Here is a 24,167-nt window from a genome sequence, read left to right on the forward strand (position 1 = left end):
ATCTCCTAATTTTAAAGCAATGAAGATATTGAGGTACAGAGCAAGGAAAGTCTATGTCCAATATCAAATATCCCGAGTTAGACAAGGGTTCTCACTTCTAAGTATACTGGCTCCTATTTCTTAAGATAGATATAATAGCTAACATCTGTATAACACTAACTATGCGCTAGACCCTTTATACATATCTCATTTAAGCCTCATGTCAATCCTAGAGGTTAAGTGCTGATATTACACAATACTACAACTAAGGAAACTGGGGCAAACAGATGTAGTGACAAGCCCAAGATCACTGAGTCAGTAAGTATATGAAGCTGGATTTGAAATCAGATCTTACTGACTCTGGGCTCAGTACTCTCTACTGTCAGCTGGCCTAACAAGGACAATCTACCTCTACAACATGGTCCTTTCTTCTCAAGGTTTAGAGTCACTGTTTTATCAAAAATAGATAAAAGAACCCTTGGAAGAGTTATCTGAACATCATTTATCTAGAGGCAAGACCAATTGATGAAACTTAAATACATTCGATCAGTCCATCTTCTGAAGACTTAAGAGTGAAGAGTCTGTTTTACTTTTAATTAAATATGAGAATATACATGAAGATAAAGTAAATGGTTATTTAAATTATTTTAAAAGGAACTGTATTTTTCTGAGTGGAATTATAGATCTTACAAATATTTTCAGCAAACCTACTTTAATCTAATAACCCCTGTAAGTGGGAGGAGAAATTCATTTTCATTCATTATATTCCCAATTTCAGAAGAAATGCTAATTACTCCTATTTTTCTATAGCGTGGAGTTGCTATAAAAGAAATTACTGACTTTCTTTGAAAATATTTTAAAATAAATTTCAACTTAAAAACTGTCCCTCTTATATCACTTAAGTTTTTACATCAGTAATAATTTCCTGTCTTCTTACTAACAGCTTCCTTGCAAGCTGTCCCAAAAAAAGGTCCAATAATTCCCATTCATGTTTGCATAGCACCTTCCCATGCATTTTACTATTTATTAGGTATATAAACTATCTCTCTTCCTGAAAAAAGGCTAAATTATTGTAAAAGTTTGTCAGTCTTTGCTAATTATTATTTAGAATCCATCCCAGTAAGTATGACAGCTCTTAAATTTCCTTTCCCCCACTCCTTCACTTCCCTACTAATGGATTCCTTCCCCCTTCCTTCTAGAAAATATAGGAACATGTAGGAAATTCATTCTATTCTTCAATCTGATAATGAAAATGCTTGGGGGGGAAGGGGGTATTAATCCACAATCCTTTTTTTTTCAATTTTAGAAAAATCAGGAAGCCTTTCAAAAACCTTCTAAAACCATTTTACAAAAGCAAGTATCCTTACCCAAAATGACCCCCACTGACCTCCTCAAAAGGAAACACTTTCAGATTTTAACACACATATACACAGACAGAGAAACACAGCAGGCATTCCCCAGGGGCCTAAACAAAATAATCTCTAGTAATTACCATAATAACAGAAAGGAGATGGTTTTTACTAACTCAGAATTTGAGAAGAGAAATTCAAGAATTGCAGGGTGTAGAGACAGACAGGGTCAAACTTAAAGAAAAAAAGTTACGGGGATTCAGGGAGGACCAATCTATAAAACTGAACCTTTCCTGAACATCTACTGTGTGCAAGGCAGCTAAAGTTTCACAAAGAAGTAAGAGCAGAGCCTGGACTGGGCCTTCAAGAAATTACAAGCCAGTTGGGGAGCAGGATAGGACAAGCAGATAAAAGCAGTGATTAACAATGCAAGGTAGCATATTTACTAAGGGCTAAAAGCAAGGTACAGACAACTAACTCTAAGGGAGTTTACAAGAGGAGGAGGAAATCGCAGTGGGCTGAAGCCTTTGAAAGAAGGTAGGATTTAGATAAGCAGAGCAGCAAGAGGAATAGAACAGAGCTGATTAGAGGACACTGCTTCAGGGTAATCATCATTTCAAAGGCTTCATAGGTTTAAAAAAAAACCCTAAAGACACAAAAAACATTTCCTTCCTTTCCCATTCCAAAGTACCCTAGTATAATCAATGTGAGTTTAAAAGGTTCATCCTAAAAACAAATGCTCCCTATTTTACTATTATCTTATAAAAATGGGAAAACCTGCAAATCAAAGGAGCTGCTACTTAACTGCACAAAAACAAACATGTCCAAGTCCAGACTGGGAGAAGGACAGGGCATGCACCTAGGGTTGAGATATTGGGGAAAGATATGGAAGGAGGAGAGTTTGAGATACTGTTAAAACTGTTTCATAAAAGAAACTATCAATCTTAGGCAAGTCATTTACCTTTTCTGGCTATGGTTTCCTCATTTTTAGAAATGGACTTCCATCCTTTGCTCAACCCACATTGTAGAATAAGCCTATGCTTCTCCTAAAGTTTTAATATTCACTAAGTTCTAAAGAATATAAAGTATCAAAGGGAATAAGAAGTTTTCTGACCAGGAAAAAGGTGGGTTCAAAATGCAGAATTCTCAGTTATTGTTTGACATGAGTCAAACCTTTACGATTTTTGAACTCATTTTGACTTCATCTGTGAAGTGGGGAATGATTCTTACCTTATTACCTATAATACAGTGAATGTGGGACAAGTACATTATAAATCTTAAAATGATATATGAACAATAAAGCAAAACTAGACAATCAAATAACAATTTACCAGTGATTTAAGGTAGTCTCTAAGATCCTAGAGAAAACCTAGATCCCACTGTCTTAGATGTCCTCAAAGAGAACTGGGGAAGGATACTGAGCAGAAAGGTTGGGGAAAAGGAAGGGGCTAAAATTATTTTTTAAAGGAACTGTATTTTCCTGAGTGGAATTACAGAACAAATATTTTCAGCAAGTTTGCCTCAATCTAATAACTTGTAAATGGGAATGGAAATTCCTTTTCAAAAAGTTCATTACATGCCAAGTTTTGGAAGAAATATATATTATTCAAATTCTCCCTTTTCTATTCTCTTCAGCCAATGGTAGGAGTCCTGCATAGTGTTGAAGAAATAGGTTTCCTTATGGCTTTATTTTCAAAATGGTTGTACAGTCAGTTGTACAGCCTCTGGTATGAACACCTACTAATAGGTATAAATACCTCAGAGAACAGAGTAAGGTGTGAAACTGTGATTCTTCAAGCAGATTCATGTACAAAAGTTCTACCCTCTTAAGCTTTTTTTGTTGTCTAGTTCCCAGATGATACAAGGGGATAATTGAGTGTTATAGTTTAAAAGGTCTTTTCTAGATCTGAAAACAGAAGAAAATTGACTAGGGAGAAGTGATTAGGTTTTTTAATCTTTTTTTGTCAAAGAAAGAGAAATCTTGAATTTCCCTTAAATATAAACTAAATCTAATTGTCAATCAATAAGTACCTATTATATGGCTGAGCACTGGAAACACAAAAAGGACCCACAAAGGAGACAACAGGTACTCAAAGAGAAATACAAGGTCTTTATACAAGAAGAATAGGAAATAACAAAAGGGGTAGCAAGGCTTCCTATAGAAGATGAAATTTTAGATGGTAGGGATTTAAAGAAGTCAGGGAGGGTGATAGGCCAAGAGGACTGGAGGAAGAGAAATGGCAGCAGGGAAGGGGGTGAGGGCTAGAGAAAGGGAAGAAGAGAAGGAGGGGAGAGGAGAAGAGAAGAGAAATGGCAGAAGGGGAGAGAGAAGCCCAGTGGGAGGAGTGTCTTATTCATGAACTAGCCAGGAATCTAGTGTCCAGGGAAAAGAAAAGTAAATGTTGGGAAGTAAACTTAAGAAGACTAGAAAGTAGCTCTGAATGAAGAAAAAAAAAAGATTGTTTTATATCTGCTCCAGGAGGGGACAAGAAGTCACTGGAGCTTTGCTTTGGGTTTTTTTTTTTTTGTTTGTTTGTTTTGGTTTGGTTTGGTTTTTTGGGGGGGAGGAGGGACAGAGTTGGATCTCTGTTTTAGGAAAATCACTTTGGGGTCTAAATAGAGGATGAGCAACTTGAGGCAGGTGGACCTCCAGGCTTTGAGAGATGATAAGGGCCTGGTGGCAGTATCAGAGAAAAGAAGGGGGGCATAATAGAGAGATGTGACAGAGGTACTATCAGCAGACCCTAAGAGAAAATAAAGAATCCAGGAAGACCCTTTAGCTTGAGAGCCTGAGGGGCTGGGGGGGGGGGGGTATAGTCCTCTATAGTAAAGGGGGGGGGGTTGTGGAGGAAAGATATGGAGTTCTGCACTGGAAAAATTAAATTCAAGCTGTCTATTGGACATCTGGTCTGAGAAGTCTGAAAATCAATGGGGAATGTGAGGTTGGAGGAACAGAGTAAGTATAGGTGTCCTCAGCATAGAGGTAGTGACTAAATCTATGGGAGTCGGTGAGATCACCAAGTGAAGTAACAAAAACTGAGAAGAGGGCCAGGACCAAACCCTGAGTAGCATCCCTCACTTAGGAAGCAACTGATCCACCTGACAGAAAATTTTGCTTAAAAAGGTTTCTTTCCCACCAAATGGAATCAGATTTTAAAATCTTACTTTATTCCACATCTTACATTGGGAGGGAGAGAAGGATTAAAGACTTGCTTCTGTACCAGGTATTGTACTAGGGAATTTTAAAAATAGTTGGTGGAAATTGTAGAGTTCATTAGATACTAGACTTGAGATGGAGGTAAAGTAAATTGTTTTTAAAATTCTAATGATCACCATTAACATTATTATCATATTAACTCTATAATTAGAAGTTATTTCAAATTCTAATTCATCATGGGGACCTGCAAGACTCACAACACTTTGGCAGGGGTAATGCCCTCAGTGCATTCATGCACATATACACTCCCCACCTACCAGACACCACCATTACATGCCAGTCTCCAACCCCTACCCCACCCTCAACCCAACTGATCCAGATAGCAAAGAAGCTGACTTAGGAACAGAGGCTAAGTCTAAGTACATATAAATGAAATAATTCACAACTCAAGCCAAGAATTAGGTGAGGTCTACCAGAGTTAGCACTATCTCTGGAGCCAAGGCCTCAATCTAGATCTGTAACATAGCTATCCACCTGGAGCAACTCATTTAGGGTCCCTGAACCTGGCATTTCCTCTTCTGTTAAGTGAAGGATAACAATGACGGAACTAGACATCTGACAGCGCTGGTTGTAAGAATCAATAATGATTATGAATGTTAAGTGTATCCTATAAGAGACAATTTATGCAACTGAAAAGTGGGGTATTGTTGCAGAGATCTTTCATTGTTATTAGTCATGTCCAACTCATCGTGAATTTGGGGTTTTCTTGGCAAAGCTACTGGCGTGGTTTACCCTTTCATATTACAGTTGAGGAACTGAGAAGACAGGGTTAAGTGATTTACTTAGGATTTCACAGCTATTGAGGATCTGAGGCTAGACTTGAACTCAGATCTTCCTGATAATCCCAGGTCCAATGCTCTAAACAATTCAAGACTGAGCTGTTCCTTACACAGTGAAAAAAGTTAAAAGTTCAATATTTTAAATTAAGCAAAAATTAAATATTCAGTATACTAAAGTATGTTGAATGAATAAGTTTAGAGATGGATGTGAATTTAAAACAATTTTTCCAACTGACCAGGGCAAAATGCTACTTTGTCCTTTGACACAACAGGCATTCAAAAAATATTTTTAAAAATGGATGAATGGGGTAGCTAGGTGGCACAGTGGATAAAGCACCGGCCCTGGAGTCAGGAGTACCTGGGTTCAAATCCGGTCGCAGACACTTAATAATTACCTAACTGTGTGGCCTTGGGCAAGCCACTTAACCCCATTTGCCTTGCAAAAAACCTTAAAAAAAATGAATGAATGAGGGGCAGCTAGGTGGCACAGTGGATAGAGCACGGGTCCTGAAGTGAGGAGGACCTGAGTTCAAATCCAGCCTTAGACACTTAATTGCCTAGCTGTGTGACCTTGGGCAAATAAATAAAATTTAAAAAAAATGAGTGAGCCTAGTGAGTAGGCATTTTAAAAAAATCACTGGCTCATTTCTTTCCCCTCTTACACTATGGTCATAAGCACTCATCAGGTTTATCTTCTTCCTGTGAACAAACTAAACCTATACCACATGAATCTTCTTTATATAAAATGTGTGCTGCTGTTTCTGGCAGCAAAAACTAGATACAAAGTGGGTACCCATCAGTAGGGACATGGTTGAATAAACTCTAGTATACTGACATAATGGAATATTATTGACTCAAAAGAAACACTGAAAAAGGAATTCAGAGGAACAGGGCAAAGCAAGGAAAACCAAGTGCAGTCAAAAAGCATTTTGTGAGTACTTCCTCCTAGCCAGGCACTGTTTGTGCCAAACAACATAAAGTGACTATAAACAAACAAATAAAAACATTAAAAGGCAGTCTTATTCAGAGCAATTCTCATTATGAAACACACCTCTAATCTCTTGGCAGAGTAGAAATAAGTGAAGTTTAAATAGAGTAAAAAAAGAAGACAATGAAGTCTACTTAATAGACCAGGCTTACAGTTAGGTGGCAATCACATCCTTTTGGAAGAAAAAATAAATCTCTATGCCTATTGCACCTGTTTAAAATCAGAAACTACCTCCATAGTGCAGCAATATGTTTATTCAGAGAAGCTAATTTCAGATTTATTCTTTATTTTGCATATTCAATGAATATTTACTCTCCAGTGAATTTAGACTTACAATCATGTTTGAAAAGAAAAAAAAAGTTGAAGTTGCATACTACCTTTCCACTGCTCTGCCAGCTGGAAGCACGCCATCAATTGTCTGTTAGGTACGTGATAGGACAGCAAAGTGAGCTGCTTAATAGACATTCAGACAACTTCATGTTTACATCAGGTTAAGGGGGAGGGAAGGGGGACTGAGGAGGGGGAAGAGGGAGGGAACAGACTCACAAGGAAAAAACGTATATCCAGCATTTTTTCTTTGAGTAGTCATCCTTTCAAAATATGCCCTTTGATCGTCCACACCATATTTACCTCCTTAATAATTCTTAGGTATTTAGGAAGTACACCATCTGTAGAGCAAATCCTTTTCTTTAGAATTCCATATCTGAACAGCACTGTGCTAGAAAAATAAATTCACCTACATAGATTCTGCATTTGTTACTAGGAAACAACTTGCTTACAGAGGACATCATGACATTACTGTTCAGAAAAAAAAAAAATCTAGAGCAATTTTCATGTTAACAACCCAGAGAGCTTTTCTTGTTAAAACCTACACTGGTGCCATTCAGAATCTCACTCTGATTGGTCAGTATTGGGCATGATTGCTAGGTTGTGCAGTTGCCTTTAAGGTTTTATAGATAGTCAGTATTACATATCAGTTAAATTAATTTCATAGCAAGAAATACATTGGGGGATGGGGAGCATAGAGGGTCCTATGGGGGGAAGGGGAGTGATACCATAGGCATACAAGGAGGTCTCTGAAATCGTATCTATCCTCTAGGAAAAGATAATTCTGCTATAGGAGGTATAGTCTAGCTAGCTGGTCCCATCAATTTTATTGGGGGAGGGGGGCAGGGGTGAAGGAGAATGAGGACAGGAATGAACTATTTAAATAGTTTCAGATTTTTGCAAAGTAGTTTCCTTTAACTAAAAAAGAAAACTATCACCTATATTAGCATCTCTGAATCAACACTCAGGCCATAACTAATCTGGAGAGAGAAACACCAGGGATGTGATTAGCAGAGAAACTGGGGGGGGGGGGGGGCACCGGAGAGGGGGAAAGAGCTCTAGGGAAAGTGATTCAGGCATTAGAAGAGCTGTACATCTCCCTGCCAAATGAAGCAGCTACAGATGCCAAAACATCCAATTTATAACGGTGACACTAAAGTGTGTGTATAACAGGACCACACAGCAACCTTACAGAAATCTAGGAAAGGCTTGGCCCAATTTAACCCATGAAGCATTTGCTTTTAAATAATCAGCAAATGCAAAAGTAACAGGGAATAGGAAGTTTGTGCCCTCAAAACTGTACACTGTATCTTGCCAGATCAGAAGCCATTTCACATTGTCCGCACAAAAGAGAATGCAATATTCTGTCACCTACCCACCCCAACACACAGCCTCACACTCCCCAGTTAGAGATGGGCTGTGAGGATTGTCAACAAGCTGTGTCTTATATTTACTCTTAGGAGCTCTCATCAATGGAAGTTTGTCTCCATTCCCCCACCCCCCATCTTAAGGGATAACTGAAATAAACTGCCCTTTCCCTCAAACTAGCAGAAGGTTCTTCTTATAGTCACCCCAGAACACTCAAAAAGAGAAATCATTACCTAACCCTTTTCTTCTCACCTATCCATTAACTCCAAATCTTCCACCCACCAAGATTACTAAATATCCCATTCCCTTTGTTCATACTGGTGCTGCCTTCTGCAATTCCATCCCAAATCTGGAGACAAATCCAAAAAGACTGCCTCCCTGATGCTTCAACTCCGCATGGCTCTACCCTTTTCTTTGAGTTCACTTCTTTCAAGGTTAGAATTGGGGTTCAATCTTGATTGAACATTCAAGTAACCAAATGACTCCTAGGCAAATAATAAACCTCAGTGAGGTATATTATGAGAGTTAAGTGTTTTGTAAAGCATTATAGGAAAAATTATACTCTTGAAGACAAGAGCAATGCATACCATTACTTCCATGAGCAATTCCATAGTAGACCTCCCTAAATCAGTAAAATTCAAGGGTCAGGGAGAATAGCACACAACCTGTTATTTTTTAAACCTCTTCTTCCTTCAAGAACTAAATTAGATCTTCAAGATCATTTTTAGTCACTTAAAATCATTTGTTAAAGTTTATTACAAGGATTGTGGCATGTCCTTTTTAAATAAAAGACTTCAACGAAACATAAGCTCCTTGGTTAATTTGTAAACTCAGCATATAGTAGGTGATTTAGAAATCCTTGCTGAAAAACAGAATACAGTGAAATTCTAATAACCCAGGTCAGTCCCAAAGAAGATAGATGGATGTGAAACTCCATCTTATACTTTGTGGTTTTGTGTGATATAGGAATTGGTTATGTTGGACTTGTTTTCTCCCGTCTTTTTTATTCTTTGTATTAAGTCATGGGTCACTGAGAACCAGTGAGAGGAATATAACTGATACAAAAACAAATTACTCCAGTAAAATATTTAAGCATTAAATGCTTATTGATTAGGCAAGGGTTAAACCATACACAAAGTTTCATAAAAGCTACTAATGCATATCCTACTGTGATGATTCGAGGAAAAAGTGTGAGCAAGCACACAATAAAGGACAGATCTGAAATATTAAAGGATGTCACATCATAATCAAACTGTTGGGATAGTCACAAATAAAGAAGGTGATAAATACGAGGATTTTGTGACAGTTAAACTTAGTCTCCTAAAAACCAGTACCCCAGGGATGGATCCCTCCTGAAACTCCTGAAACCTGAGAACTGGATGTCTTCAAGAAGTCTATCACTAATATAACAGTCCACTTGGGGAGGGAGGTTGGGTGGGCCACACCAGGCTGCCTAAGGACAGGCAACTCACTCAAGTCCAAAACCCAACAGGCAAAGCTTCTATATGGATCAGTGTGAGATAGTGCCTATATATGTTCCGCCAGAACAAGGTAAGGGAAAACCAGGCCTTACTTAAACAGACACAAATATATGTCTAATTTATACATATACTCATATATAACATCTCACCATCTCCAAACTTTTCAAATCTAACTGGAAATAAAGATAGGGACAAGAATGGTGGAGAGAAGACAGGAGGGAAGAGAGAGAAACAATCTATACCCAAATAACTGTAAAAGATTTTTTCTGGATGGAAGGCAGGGGAAGAGGCAAGAGTAGCATGTAATATGCTACTAATATGCTTAAGGAAGTTGCCCATCATGCTTGCTCCCATCTGTCTTTTTTTCTTCCCCTCCCCACCTCCATCCAGGGTCCACCCTAAATCAAGTTCCATGTTTTTTTTGAGATGGCTGGCCCAAGGGGTAGCTTGGTATGAAACCAAGGTGGGGGGGGTGGCATAGGAAGAAGGGGGTAGCAAGCAAGGGGATGCAGAAGAAAACATTGAGATGAACCCTAATTAAAGTTAAATAAATGTCAAAATCCTCAAAGGCCAAACTGGAATGGTTCCTATAGAATCCTGTGTAGAGCAAGAAGAAAAACATGTTTAATTCAGGAATCTTAGGAGCAGGCTTGGTGGATAGAGTACTGGCCCTGGAATTAGGAGGACCTGAATTCAAATTCAGCCTCAGACACTCAATTACCTAGTTGAGTGTCCTTGGACAGTTATTTAACCCCAATGCCTTGCAAAAAACAAACAAACAAAAAACCAAAGTTTCCCTATCAGCCAGGGGACATCCTGATTCACATCTGTCCCCCAGACCCAGATCCAGAGGAGAAGGTAGGGCTAATGACTCACTACAACCACAGGCAATAAAAATCACTTAAAACCCTCTGGACCTCTAGATTTATCACCAATTTAAAATTTTAGGTTATCTCTCTCTAGTTAATATCTCTCAAAATCACTTTATATCTACTTTGTTATGTACTTTCTTTATCCTTACTTAAACTTACTCTTTTATATCTCTCATTCAATTCACATGCTTATCATGGCATCACTTTCCTGATGTCACAGGCATCTTTCAGAAAGAGGAAAAAACAACACCACATATTCTGTGCCAGGCTGTAGGCGTGAACCACAGAAAACTAAAAAACCTGGCCCCTGACCCCAAGGAGCTTCGTTTTATTCTTTTCTAACTAAGAAGGGAAGATATAATTGACCTGACCTAAATTTTGAAAAGGTCAATTATGTTTAGGAGGAAATGACAGCATTTTTTAAAATAGTAAATTTAAACGATGCCTCCTTTGTCTTAGATGGGAAAATAGCTCAGGATTTTAAAAAAGGGAGGATGTCAATGATTAAAAACCAGGGCCGGAGATTGGAAATTGCTTTTTGATCCAGCAGATTTTTAACTTCTTCTTGGTTTTGTTGGTGTAAACAAAACTTCAGACTAAGAAGGGAATTGGGTGGGCTGGCGTTTCCCTCACAAGTTTAAACTTCCCTTTATGGTATCCTTCTCTTTCCTTCAGCTGTTGAAGAATAGCTATTCACGTCTGGCAAGCCAAAACCCATAAATGATCTTTTGCCAAAATGGCAATTATCAAGTTGACGATCCAGCTTCCCTTCTAAAATAGGGCTCTTTAATTTGCGCTCTACCTCTGGGTTGCACATTCTGAAAATAGAAGTGGAAATTTTCAACCTTTATGGAAATAGCTCTCCCTATAAAAGCCCATCTCTATTAATTCCTCTTAACCTACTAGCCCAACTTCATACAGCGAGTGAAATAGAAAATACAGACAAGAACTAATTTGAGTAGCAGATGGAATTACTAAAATTACATCCTTCCTTCCAGATCAAGTTATATTCACAAAGCTCTGACTGGTACTGCTAATAGCTAAACTTAGAAAAAGGAATGAAACAAAACCTTTAGTTGCTTTACCTGCATTTTAGTTTTCTTTAATCAAAAGTGTCTACACTGGCACTAAGTCATCTAACACTCAGACACACACACATACACACACACACAGAGTGTATATCTGTCTCTGTCTCTCTGTCTATGTGTGTCTCTCCCCCATCCCACCATCCCCAGTCCAAATGGCCAGTACTGCTGCTTCCCTTAAATTGCATCTGTAGGGACTCGAGGCATTTGTACTAGCAACTGAATTCTGGTGTCCTGAATCTAGAAGGACCCCAAGTCATTAGAAACTGCATAGAGCCCAGAATCTGAAGTCAGGGAGACCTAGGTTCAAATCCCACCTTATACAATTACAAACTGTGCAACCACAGGCAATAAAAATCACTTAAAATCCTCTGGATCTCGGTCTTCTTTAAATTTGAGGACCCACTTGAAATTTAGGTTGTTATCTCTCTCAAATATCTAGTTAATATCCCTCAAAATCACTTTATATTTACTTTGTTATGTACTTACTTTCTTTATCCTTACTTAAACTTACATATAACCTATATCTCTCTATCTTCTCCCCAACCCACGAGGCCTCTCAAAAGTTACTTAATAATGAATGTTTGTTGAATTGGCTAAGTTACCCAGGATATTCCTTTCAAGAACTACTACTGTGAAGGGTGTCATCCATCACATGATGCCATAAATCTATTGGAAGCAGGCTACTTTCTAAGAATGGGATGCCAGACTAATACCAATGGTCTAATTAAAACAGAAATGTATTCATGGTATTCTAACCAAACAAATATCTGTTGAGCAACTAAAAGATACGGGATGATGCTAGATGTTGAGGAAAGGTAGGGGTGGAATGGGATATGTGTGTGTGTGTGTGTGTGTGTGTGTGTGTGTGTGTGTGTGTCTGCCTTTGTGTCTGTGTATACATACACATACAGTCTTGATGCTGTAAAGGTTTACAGTCTAGTAAAAATCTGGGTGTCAAAATACATAAATAAGGCAAAAAATAGTATTATCCTCATCTCAAATCTGATATTTACTGCTACAGCAATTCAGAATCAGGAGTAAATTTCAAAACTTGGAATAGATAGGGAGACCCCCCCCCTTACTGACCAACTTTTCCAACTTTTAACACTCTCAGCAGTGGATCAGTGGCTTTACTGTGATCTCAACCTGATTCTGTGAAGCTTCAAACATAGCCTATGCCCCATCTCTGGTTCATTTATTTTCTTCTGATGCTATGCCAAGTTCAGGTATCACCTCCACCATGTAGTCTTCCCTGAAACAGAACATCCTTGTCAAAAAAGGGATATCTGTCCTTTTCTCTATCTTACAGCACCTTCATTTATTTAGACATTTTTTTTGTCATCATTATATTTTGACTTATTGCTCAGTAAACATTTATTAAGTGTCCAGGATATGTTAGGCACAGTGAATACACAATATTATATACATTAAAATTAAAAGATAGTTCCTAAGAACTAATTTGTTAGCAACAAGAAAAAACATGCACAAACAAGCTATTTATAGGATAAAGAGGGAAAAATTAAAGAAAAGAAAACCCTAAAATTAAGAGGGAATGGGAAAGGATCCCTGTTAGATGGGAATTTTAATGGGAATTTGAAGGGAGCCAGGAGGCAGAGATGAAGAGGGAGAATATCCTAGTTATAGGGGGCCAGTCATCAAAAACGCACAGAAATGAACTGAGTACCTCCCTTATTTTTGAAATAGCAAGGAAGCCAATATCACTGGATCAAAGAAAAGTTGTAAGGTGTAAGACCACTGTAGGAAGAGGTTGGGGGGGACTGAGTTACAAAAACATTTTAGGTCTCTTTGTGCCAGAGGATTTTGTATTTGATCCTGGAGGCAACAGGGAGACACTGGAGGGTGACATAATGATACCTATGTTTTAGGAAAATTGATTCAATGACTGACAGGAGTGGGGAAAGACTGGAGGCAAGTTGACCCACCTGCAGGCTACTATAGTCAGCAAGACTGAGGTGTTGAGGTCCTGCATTAGAGTGGTAGCTGTGGCAGAAAAGGGGACCTATCCAAGGGATGCTACAGAGCTGAAATCAATAGTCTTGGAAATAACTGCCTATGGGAGATGAGAAAGAGCAAGGAATCCAAGACAGCTCCTAGGTTGCCTTGTGTCAGATTTAATTCTATAAACATCCTATATTCAGGGTAGAGATTATACATTTAAAAAAATATTTGTACACTCTGTGACATCACATAGTACTTTGCTGAAAGTAGTATTTTCCATAGTGCTTGCTATATATACATTAAAATCAATCATCCTTTAATGCAAATGCACACCACTAACAATCAAAACCTTTTAAAACTGTATCAGTGGAGCTCTTTATGTAACATTAATTACCTTAACAATAACTTCAGATGATACTGAATATCTTAGAAAAAAAGATAAACTATCTTAAGAAAACAGTATCAGAGAGGAAAACTTCTTACCAACTTCATAAATTTCCTTTTCTTTTCCAAATCGGAAGGAGGTAGTCAATAGTAAAGTATCACAGAAACTAAACCTCCATGCAGCAGCAAGAGTAGCTAGATATTTGCACCCTTTTCTTGAATTACAACTGCTTCTCATATCTTTTCAGCTGAGATTTCTTTTCCAAGCCGCAACAGGACTTACTCTGCTAATAGAGTTCAGCTCAGGATTGGATTTGTTAAGCATGCACCACACACACACACACACACACACACACACACACACATCACACACACACACACACACACACACACACACACGCAAAAATAGAGTTAATTAAAAATAAAATAAGACTTCTAAGTTGATATTGTCATACATTTTGAAGATACTACAGGGATACTCTCACAGGATACTTTCACATTTGGCAGAGGAAAACCCAGAAGAATCTTTTATTCCATGACCATTTTCTTCCCAGCCATAGCATGCCACCCTAAGCAGGAACCATGACTGAGAAGAGGAATTAACCCCTTCACCCTAGCATTGCTTCAACCTCCCCCCACCCCTATTGGTAGCTATCTTCTCACCAACAACCTTTAGACCATTCTTGTTTCTCAACTCTCCTCATCCTGTTATAGAGCTATAATCAAATCAACTGGGTCGGCACAAAGGTTCCACTAACTTTTCAAACCAAAATACTTTTCCCTTATCGCCATTCATTCCCCTAAGGTCTATCACCGTTAAAAGGTAAGCATCCAGAGACTAGGATCTCTAGTTCTTGGCCAGACTTTGGCACATTACCCCTTTAAATCAATACTCATCCATCCATTCCTCCAGTATGAAAGAATTAATGGAATTCAACTTGAAATGTTTCTGGCAAATCACTTGGGCTTGAACTATTCAAATGTAAACATTACAGAATTTTTAATAAAATTCAAAATGAATACATTGACAAAAAAAAAAAATCACCTATGGTGTAAATGCAGAAATACACTCAAAACTAGTTGTTCACTTCCATGGAAAATATAAAGGAGAAAAGTGCAGACCTGTGATTTAGTGTGTAGGGAAACTCTCTTATATCCATGCAGAGAATTCTAAGGCAGAGAGGCACCAGAACAGCCGCTCATATGGCAACACTCCTGGGTAATACAGTACCTCACAGAAGAGTTGCCTGGGGCATTGGAGGTTAAGTGAACTGCCCAAGGTTAAAAACTGTCAGGGACAGGATTTAAACCCCAATTCTGAGAGTGAATCTGAAAAGACAAAGACTTATCCATTAAGACCATAATGTCTCCCTAAATTTTTTTAATTTAAAATACTGTTTTTAATTTAAATAAAATACAAAGCATACTTTGTAATGTTGAGTGAATAAATTCTCATCCCATTTCTTCCCTTTTATTCTAACTCTTAAAGAAAGCACCATGCAAAAAACACTTAGGGACTGTGTGACATATTTTCTTAAATACATTACACAAAACATAGAATTTTCCTTCTGTTCTCTCTCTCTCATGCACACATAGATGTTCAAAAAATGTTAAATGGTGTTATTCAAAATTCACTCTCAAGGAAGCTGCTTTAAAGTTCATAAGAATAAACTTTATTCTTTAACTCAACAGTAATTATTACAGACCTACTAGGTGAAAATCACTCTGCTAGCTATTCTAGGAGAAAAAAATTAGATAAACTACTAATACCTGTCACGCCTCTGCTGAGTTTACAGTGTAGTGGCAGGAAATGATGCATAAATAAAGTGTAAATCTGGCTGCCACTATCTATAATCTTTACTGTACTGTCATACTGCAGAGTGGAGAGATCTGGAGTTTCTCCAAGGGAAGTATTTTATTTGAGGAACTGGCATATGGCAAAATGAAGGGAGGATGGGAGCAGGGGGCAAGCAAAGAGATCAGAATAAGAGATCAACTTTAAATTGATTATCAGGAAGCTATGTGTAAAATATAAAGTCACTGCAAGTCAAATGACTGGATTCTGTCCCTTGTGTTTCCGTCATGCTTCCAATTCAACAGTTAAAGGAAATCTGAGAAAAGATAAATGAACAACTATTTCTTTACAAAAACACACAGAAACAACAAACATCTTTCTCCAGACTAGAGAGATAGTCAAAGAAACTGACACAGAGGATCCTTGCAACAATAACATAAGTCTGAAACCTTTGGATGATCTGCAAAAAAAAAAAAATAAATAATAATTATAATAATAGAGTTGGTAGATACAAAGACAGATGCACACACATAAACACACACTCTGTCTACCCCCAAAGAGCTTATCTGCCTGCGATATATGGGGGAGGGGAGAGGGAGAACAGAGATAGAGTTTCTGAACACAATCTTCCCTAAACAGCTTCTTTGGGGAAACCATTTTTTCTTTTCAGGTCTCAGCGGAACTTATGTCATTCTATAGATTCCTGGCTGTTTGGGTCAACAAACCCATTGTATCCTTTATTTTTATGACTTCTGATGTGAAAGAATGATCCCTATTCTCCCTAGGAGGAGGAGAAAGAAGGATTTTGAGCATTAATTTAAAAAAAAGCCATGGCTGGAAACAGTTTAGCAAATGTACAAGCAACATCCATCCAAAAGGACAGTCAGAATAAAACTAAATTAAAACAATGCCCTTGCCAAAGAGGGGGCCTAGCATGATTGATTTCTCCTCTTCCAGGTTACCAGCACCCATCCCCAATCCTCATGGCCAGAGAATGTTAAAATCTTCTCCTGCAGCAGCTATGTGTGTACACAGGTGTATCCACCAAATGCAGAAAAAGGAAGGAAGAAGGAAAAAAAGCCACACTAAAGCCCACTAATCTACCCCATAAACAGAAAGCCCTATCAGTATGTTAATTAGAACCAGAATCTAGGAATGCTTAAAAAAAGAGATGAAGAAGACCAACTGTAAAAAGGGTGTACACATTTATAACAAGAGGAGGAGGATGGGATTAAATTACTTCCACTATACATCACAAATAAGAATAAATAGTTGAAAAAACCACAAGATGGCACACAATGAAGGGAGGAAAAATGCTAAATATTGAGTTCAACAAGTAAGAGCAACAGGAGGTTCTAACACCTGCTAAAAACTATTGTGTGATAAAGAATGATTGAATTCTTCCATTGTCTACCTTGAAGAGGCTGCCCTAAATGCTGCAATAACATTTAGGAAATAACTGGTGCAGAGAAGTATAAGTTACTATAATGGGTCAGACAGTTTGTAAATTCTTTTTTTTTTTTGGATAGTCTCCTGAAACTAAGGAACTTTCCTCAGAATTATGTTTTTAAATGCATAAAACACAAGACATTACAAAAGACACAATTAGAGTGAAATAGTTATCAAAATTCTTTAAATATGTAGGACTCAGGGTAAGAATCCCTGTTTGAGCCGGCAGAAGAGACAAGCATAAATATATTTGTGGTAGAATAAATAATTCACTTTCAATTGATTTATTATTTCAAACACATTGACCTGGAAAAAACATTTTATACAAAAGCACTGTGTAAGTTCAGTTATTAGGTAAAAATAAAAGCAATCACCTTATCTGTACTTTCCACTTTTAAACTTCATTAAAATTTGAAAAATTTGAGGCCCAATAAAATTAAAATATACAATATTTACAGAACATGAAACATCCAGAAAGAGGATCTGCTTTGATACTTCAGCCAGTTGTCATCAATGCTTATTCTAAGGAAACAATTAGTATAGTGGCCGATGGTGGCCACCATAACTCTCACTAAATTATATCACAGTACTTAAAGCAACCTCAAAAAGCCACTGAGGTCTTCGTCCTTCTCCCACCCTAGCTTATTGGCAATAGATCCCAGAAAGACAAATTGTCTATTTCACAGAGCAAAAGGCTCATTCCTCTCCTGGGTAAGCTTTATCTCCACATATTTCTGAAAGCAATTACTAATTTCTTATTGCAGGGGTAAACAGAAAGACTATCATAACAGGTCACTTGTCCAAAGGTTACCAAGGTCACCTGTCTGGAAACCTCACCTGGAAAAGTTAACAAGAAGTTCAAAAAGGTCCCCGTGAAGTCAAAAGGGGTCCCAAAACTGCTTAAACTGAAATTTAATTTGTTCTTCAAAGTCAAGAAACTCAAGTCCAGATTTGCAAATTATGTACTTTAGCTTTGCACAAAATACTATTTGCTCCTGTGATAAAGTTTGGTTTTCTAAATTTCATAGGGCACAAATTAGAAGCAACCCAAATGAAAGGGGAACTGTTCATTCTGCATGAGACAGACACTAGCAAAACAGTGGAAATAAATTTCAGACAGCAAGGAAAAAGCACTGGATTTGAACTAGAATTCCAACACTGGCAGTTATAGCAAGTCAAAGTCAATTGAGATGTCTCAGTTTACTCATTTATAAAATGAGGCAACTGGACAAATTGTCTAGGGCTTTTTTTTTTTAATTTTAGTGATTGGTCATCAAGAAATACCTAAATTTATGTTCAAAGTGCTCTGCTTAAGAAGACAGAAAAGCACATAATTTAGATAAACCTGCATTCAAAAGGATATGAATAAAAACAAGAATCAGTTACTTAGTTCAAAGAGTTATTTGATAATTATTAGGGAGACACATCTTTATGGGTTCAAATCTTGTCTTAAGACACTTTGTTACTGTGGGCAAGTTGGTTAACCCCTATTTACCTCAGTTTTCTCACCTGTAAAATTGGCTGAAGAAAGACATAGCAAACCACTCCAGATCTTTGCCAAGAACCCCCCCCCAAAAGGGGTCACAAAGCATCAGAAACAACTGGAGAGATTAAAAATTAGTCCTTACCTTCATGGGGTCAAAAGGGAGTGAGAGTGAGCTTTATAAAAAAAAAAACTTTTTAACTGGACAGAATTAGCATATAAACTATAAAAGTTTGTTTTTGTTTGATTTTCATTGTGGAAAAAGACAATGATATCAAGAAACTGGATGCAAGTGAAACAAGGTGTTATACTCTCTCCTCCAGAGCCATTTGGGTCCAATGGCATAATATAGATCAGGATAAATGGAGATCACCCCATGCAGTGGCAGATGTTGGCCTTTTTAAACTTAGGTCTTCCCCAACTCTTAAGTTCATATGAGGCAACACCGCCCCTCCAGCTATCAAAGTTAGGTAAGAAATGAGACCAAAAAATGACCTCTTTTACCTGATTTAAAAAATAAAATCAATCTCTGAAATTAAGACCTCAAGGCTTCAGGCCAAAACAGTGACTAAGTGAGGCTTGGGCTGAAACTCATTGCTGGCCAATCAGTAAAAACCAAAGTGATTTGGGTTTAAGACTTGGTCCTTTGGGGGAAAAAAAACAAACAACCTAGCCTATAAAACTAAGGGAATGGTATTTCTAGGAGAGACTCTCATGGTAATACTTGAACAGGATTCTATTGAAGAAAGTAATGATATAGGGAAATTCTGTTGTGTTCCTATGGGGGGGGGGGGGAGAATACCAATAGTATGTACATAAAAGGTAGCAAAGAACAGAATGAGATCAAAGAATACCTGATATCCTAATTTTAATGGAGCATGGAATATTAGGAAAGATAATATGAAATAAGATAACAGAAAAGGCTCCATCTAGTAGTTCCTAGTCTTATCCTCAGATTATTTACTCATCCCAAAAACTAGCTGTATTTTGCCTTTTGTCTGATGCTCAGAGAAATGGAGATTACTGAATTTCTGCTTACCTGGATATTCCTTCATATCTCCTTCTAAGGATAATTCTTTTAAATACACAAATATGTAGGATTGTAAGGGAAAGAAATAATACTGAAATACAATTATAAAGATATCAAAAGAACAAGATCACAGGTTAAGAATGCCTCCTCTAAAAACCTACTAGTTCTTTAAGAGCTTGAAAGGAGAAGGGAAAATATCCACCAATTCTGTGATGTCCATTAATAGAGGACAGCTGCCTAACAAATACTTCTAAACCCCTAGAGGGAAAGGGACCATGTCTTCATTATCTTTCTCTTAGAATCTTCACATTGCAACAAATGGTTGGTGAATGAATGAATATTTAAACAGTAGTGACCCCTCAGATAAGTCACAGGATCAGGAGATTTGGAATAGAAAACGGTTTTAAAAATCATCTAGTCCAAGCCCCTCATGACATAGCTAGTAAAGTTATATTGTCTTTGGCATTCATTATAATTTTGCAGCAGCAGCAAAATTTGATTTTAATCAAAATGAAAATTCTGTTTTGAAATTTGGAAACCAAGTCATTTACACATTTTGAAAGAAATCCTTGAAAGTCACAAAATTAAATATACACTCCAGTATGCAAAATAAGTGGTCTGAAATTTACATGTCTAATTATATTTTCCATAGTAATTATTGAAACCACCATTAATTCTCCAATATACATAGAAATATTACAAAGATAATCAAAAATAAATATTACCAAAAAAATTTAAGAGCAGTATATGCTTTATATTACACAATTTTCCTATACCATACAGGATAGGTTATCAATTTTAAAAAATAGCTTTCTATGAGAGCACAACTCTACCTAGGGCCGGGGAAAAGATAATTTGAATTCCTCAACAGAGAGTCACCTAGGGGGACTACTCTAGATGATTAGGAAGCATTTTGATATTTTGGAGGTGCCTCTCAACAAAGAGAATAATTACAGTGTGGAAAGAAGAAAGTCAAACAGGATGGAATGCAAAAATCTCACTTTAACAAAAGAAGACCTTTTTAAAAAAAACATCCTAATTATCTACATTCTTTTGAGGGTTAAGAGGGAGGTGGGCTGAGGTGGGCCTAGGTGTATATTTCAACCATCACAAATCAATTCCCTTCCAATAAGTAGAAGAAGCAGCAGATGATGGCCAAGTCTGGGAAAAGGTGGGAATGGAGGTAATCCTCTATACATGATTCTGAAGAAATGATCAACCAAAAGGTTCTATGGACTAAATGAAACCCCTATAACATCCCATAGAAAATAACCACTTCATCTCAATTCCAACCACACAAATAATACTCTATTTCTAACTTCTTCTCCCTAGACTCAAAGAAACGGTGGTACTCTTGGTGTATGTATTCAGGTGTGCTTGCAGCTTCACCAGAACATTAAACAAAGTGAGTTCAGGGTCTACGAAAAGAAAAGTTGGAAAAGCAGACCTTAATTCCTATTGAGTAGTGTCTTTCAAGTTTTCAGTTAACAACTGCTTTTGAGAATAATGCAAAATGAAAAGGGCAATGGGGAGATATTCTTTACTTATTAATTGCTTTGTTTTCCATATAACAATTTGTTGACTTGCACAGTCGAGCAAGCTTCTGAAGTCTTGTGTTCTTTCTGCCAAGATCAATGTACATTAGTCTAAACACACTGATCTTAAGCAGACTCTGCCTTCTGTCAAAGATAACTGAAAAGCGACATTAACTAAGGGAACATCTGCTAAATGTTGGGGGATAGGAGTGACAGGACATAAAGTTGAGAAATACCAAAATGCCTCTGCCTCTGCCCCCAGCCAGGACCTCAGACTGTGATGGAACTTCCTTTAAAGAAGGTCTCTTTGATGTGAAGTTGTCTCATTTTAGACCACAAAAATATCACACTCCAGTCTACACTATAACCCAAGTCATCTTCCCTAATTTAGGTGGCCATAATTAAGACCAGGAATGATTTTAGAACTATGCTATCCTATCACCATCCGTTGATTCAAAGCCACAAATCACAACACTATGAAAGCTCCTTGATTTTAATCAAAATGAAAATTCTGTTTTGAAATTTGGAAACCAAGTCACTTACACATTTTGAAAGAAATCCTTGAAAGTCACAAAATTAAATATACACTCCAGTATGCAAAATAAGTGGTCTGAAATTTCCCAATATCCCTTTGTTTCCTCAGACATTTTTCTTGGCATCATCATCACAGTCTGGATGTAATACAGGCATTAACATTTAATAAACAAGAGAGCCAAATTAGATAGCACACATCTCCCTCCTTTCCATATGGTCATTGTACCAGTTCTATTTGTTTAACTTTGTAATCAAAGTTGCTTAAAATTAGTTATAAGGAGTGTTCCATAAAGTTTTTTTTTAATTATAGATTGTTGGAGAATCCATTAAGTGATATGCCATAATGGAAAGAATATCAGATCAGTATGAAATGACTAGGCTCTAGTACTAACTGTGGGAGGATTGAGTACCATGTTTCAGAATACCTTTTTAGAAAACTACTTCCAAAATTTCTTCTGACTCTAATATTATGCAATCCAAAATAAATTGCTGATTTGATTAAGAAATGTTTAATGGTAATAATAGTTAATATTTATATACCACTCCAAAGTTTATAAAGTACATCATATGTCTTATTTTTTGATTTGATCCTCTCACAACAACCCTGGAGATAGATCTTATTATTTTATAGATGAAGGATTTTAAGTTGGCAGATTCAGGGACTTACCCAACACAACTCAGCTTTAGTATCTAGGATAGAAGTTGAACTCAGGTCTTCCTGACTTTTTTTAAGTCTAGTATTCTTTCTTGTTTTTTTGCCTTTTTGCAAGGCAATGGGGTTAAGTGACTTGCCCAAGGCCACACAGCTAGGTAATTATTAAGTGTCTGAGGCCATATTTGAACTCAAGTACTCCTGAGTCCAGGGCCGGTGCTCTATCCACGGTGCCACCTAGCCACCCAAGTCTAGTATTCTTAACCACAGTATCACCTAGGGATTACCTTAAGCAGAATATGTGAATAAGTTAGGGAGTGGGAATATAATTTTAATAGGAAAAAATATCAAAATTAGCAGTTTTGGAGGGGATACAGATAAAAAACACTCCACTAAGACTTCATTTCTACAGACTATATAGCTATACAAATAGGAAATTATACAGAAGACCATCAAGTGGAGAATGAATAACTATTTACATGAATATAATGGAATCCAACTGTACTTGTAAGAAATGACTAAAGGAAGAGTGTAAGTGAAATTTATGAAGACTTTTTTGAACTCATGAAGAATGAAGGGGAAAAGACCAGATGCAAAACTTGGAAAGATTTTGAAAGAACTTCAATCAAGGTAATGACTACCCAGATTTCAGGCAATGGATGATAACATATATTACTGACCTCTGGACAGATAGGTAATGAACTAAAATATGCAGACTGAGGACACAGATATTTTTGGATATGGACAATGTGCAAATTTATTTTGCTTATAATTGTTCTCAATGAGAGAACAAATAAATGCCTTGCTGACTTAAAATTTTAGATTTAAAAATAAATATCCCTAGTTTCTTTAACCTATACCTGTATGACATAGGGCTTTTATCAGACCAGTCAGCTTCAAATTTACCCTGCCCTTAAAATTAAACACAATATTCCACATCTGGTCAGAATTAAACAAAACCATCACCCCACTAGTCCTGAACACTCTCAGCCTGCATCTAGCATAGGATTAGTTTTTTGATTGTCGCCAACTCAAATCGTGTTTTTCAGACTCTAAAGTGTCCAGGTCTCTTTCATTATGTATACTTAATGACATCTCCATCTTGTGAAGTTGTTTTCTTGAAACTTTTCTCTATTTCTGTTAAATTTCATATCTTACTCAAGTAGGGACATTATTTAAGACTGCTAAGATTTTTTTTGGATCCTCTGGCACTCAATGAGCAAATATTTTCAGATCTGCAAATCTGATAAGCATTTCTTCTACAGCTTCATCCAAGGCATCAACCATAAAGCATAGTAAGTTCAAGGAAAGATTCATGTAGTACTCCACTTACAGACTTCCTACCTCACATTTATTAATGCACTTCGGAATGTGGCCACAGAAAAATCCACCTAATTCTATTATCATCTAATCCACATCTTTATTTTGCCCACAAGAATAGCATGGTCCACTCTGTCAAATGTCTTATTGAAAGACAAAGGCAGACATATGTCAAATAAACATTTTTAGAAAGACCTACGAAATAACTGCATTCAACTGCTTTTACAAAGGTCAACATATATTTGAATCATTCTAAGGGTTACATATTGGTCATCATATTTCAATGATTTTCTTCTTTTTCCTCCTCAGTTTCATACTATTAAATATTTTGTGCCAGACTCGAGTTGGGATAAGGTGGGGTAAGAGCAAGGAGGTAGGAAGTAGGTTATTGTGCAACTTAAGCAACTTTAGTGAGGACTTGTACCCCCCCCCTTTTACCATTTAACTGTGGCTTACTGCCATATGGATCTTCAAACAATTCTTTCATTTAATAATCTTTTTTAAAATATAAGGGGGAAAAAATCCATGCCTTTGATTGAGATTATTGCCTATTTAGGGGAGTGGGGAGGAATGGGGGA

General features: G+C 37.1%; 1 protein-coding gene across 2 annotated transcripts in view; it reads right to left on the reverse strand.

Annotated features, from left to right (window-relative positions):
- JARID2 (jumonji and AT-rich interaction domain containing 2) overlaps positions 1-24,167 on the reverse strand; it is a 329,755-nt gene that overhangs the window by 209,295 nt on the left and 96,293 nt on the right. The window contains exon 1 of one of the 2 annotated variants that reach the window (XM_074207419.1): positions 6,943-6,998. The exons of the other annotated variant lie outside the window; for it this stretch is intronic. The gene's annotated coding sequence lies outside the window, so the exon portion shown is untranslated. Of the gene's footprint in view, positions 1-6,942; positions 6,999-24,167 lie in introns of those variants that run through there. 2 annotated transcript variants of the gene reach the window in all.

The sequence above is a fragment of the Macrotis lagotis genome, chromosome X (genome assembly GCF_037893015.1).
Source record: "Macrotis lagotis isolate mMagLag1 chromosome X, bilby.v1.9.chrom.fasta, whole genome shotgun sequence".
In the NCBI taxonomy this organism is placed as follows: Eukaryota; Metazoa; Chordata; class Mammalia; order Peramelemorphia; family Peramelidae; genus Macrotis; species Macrotis lagotis.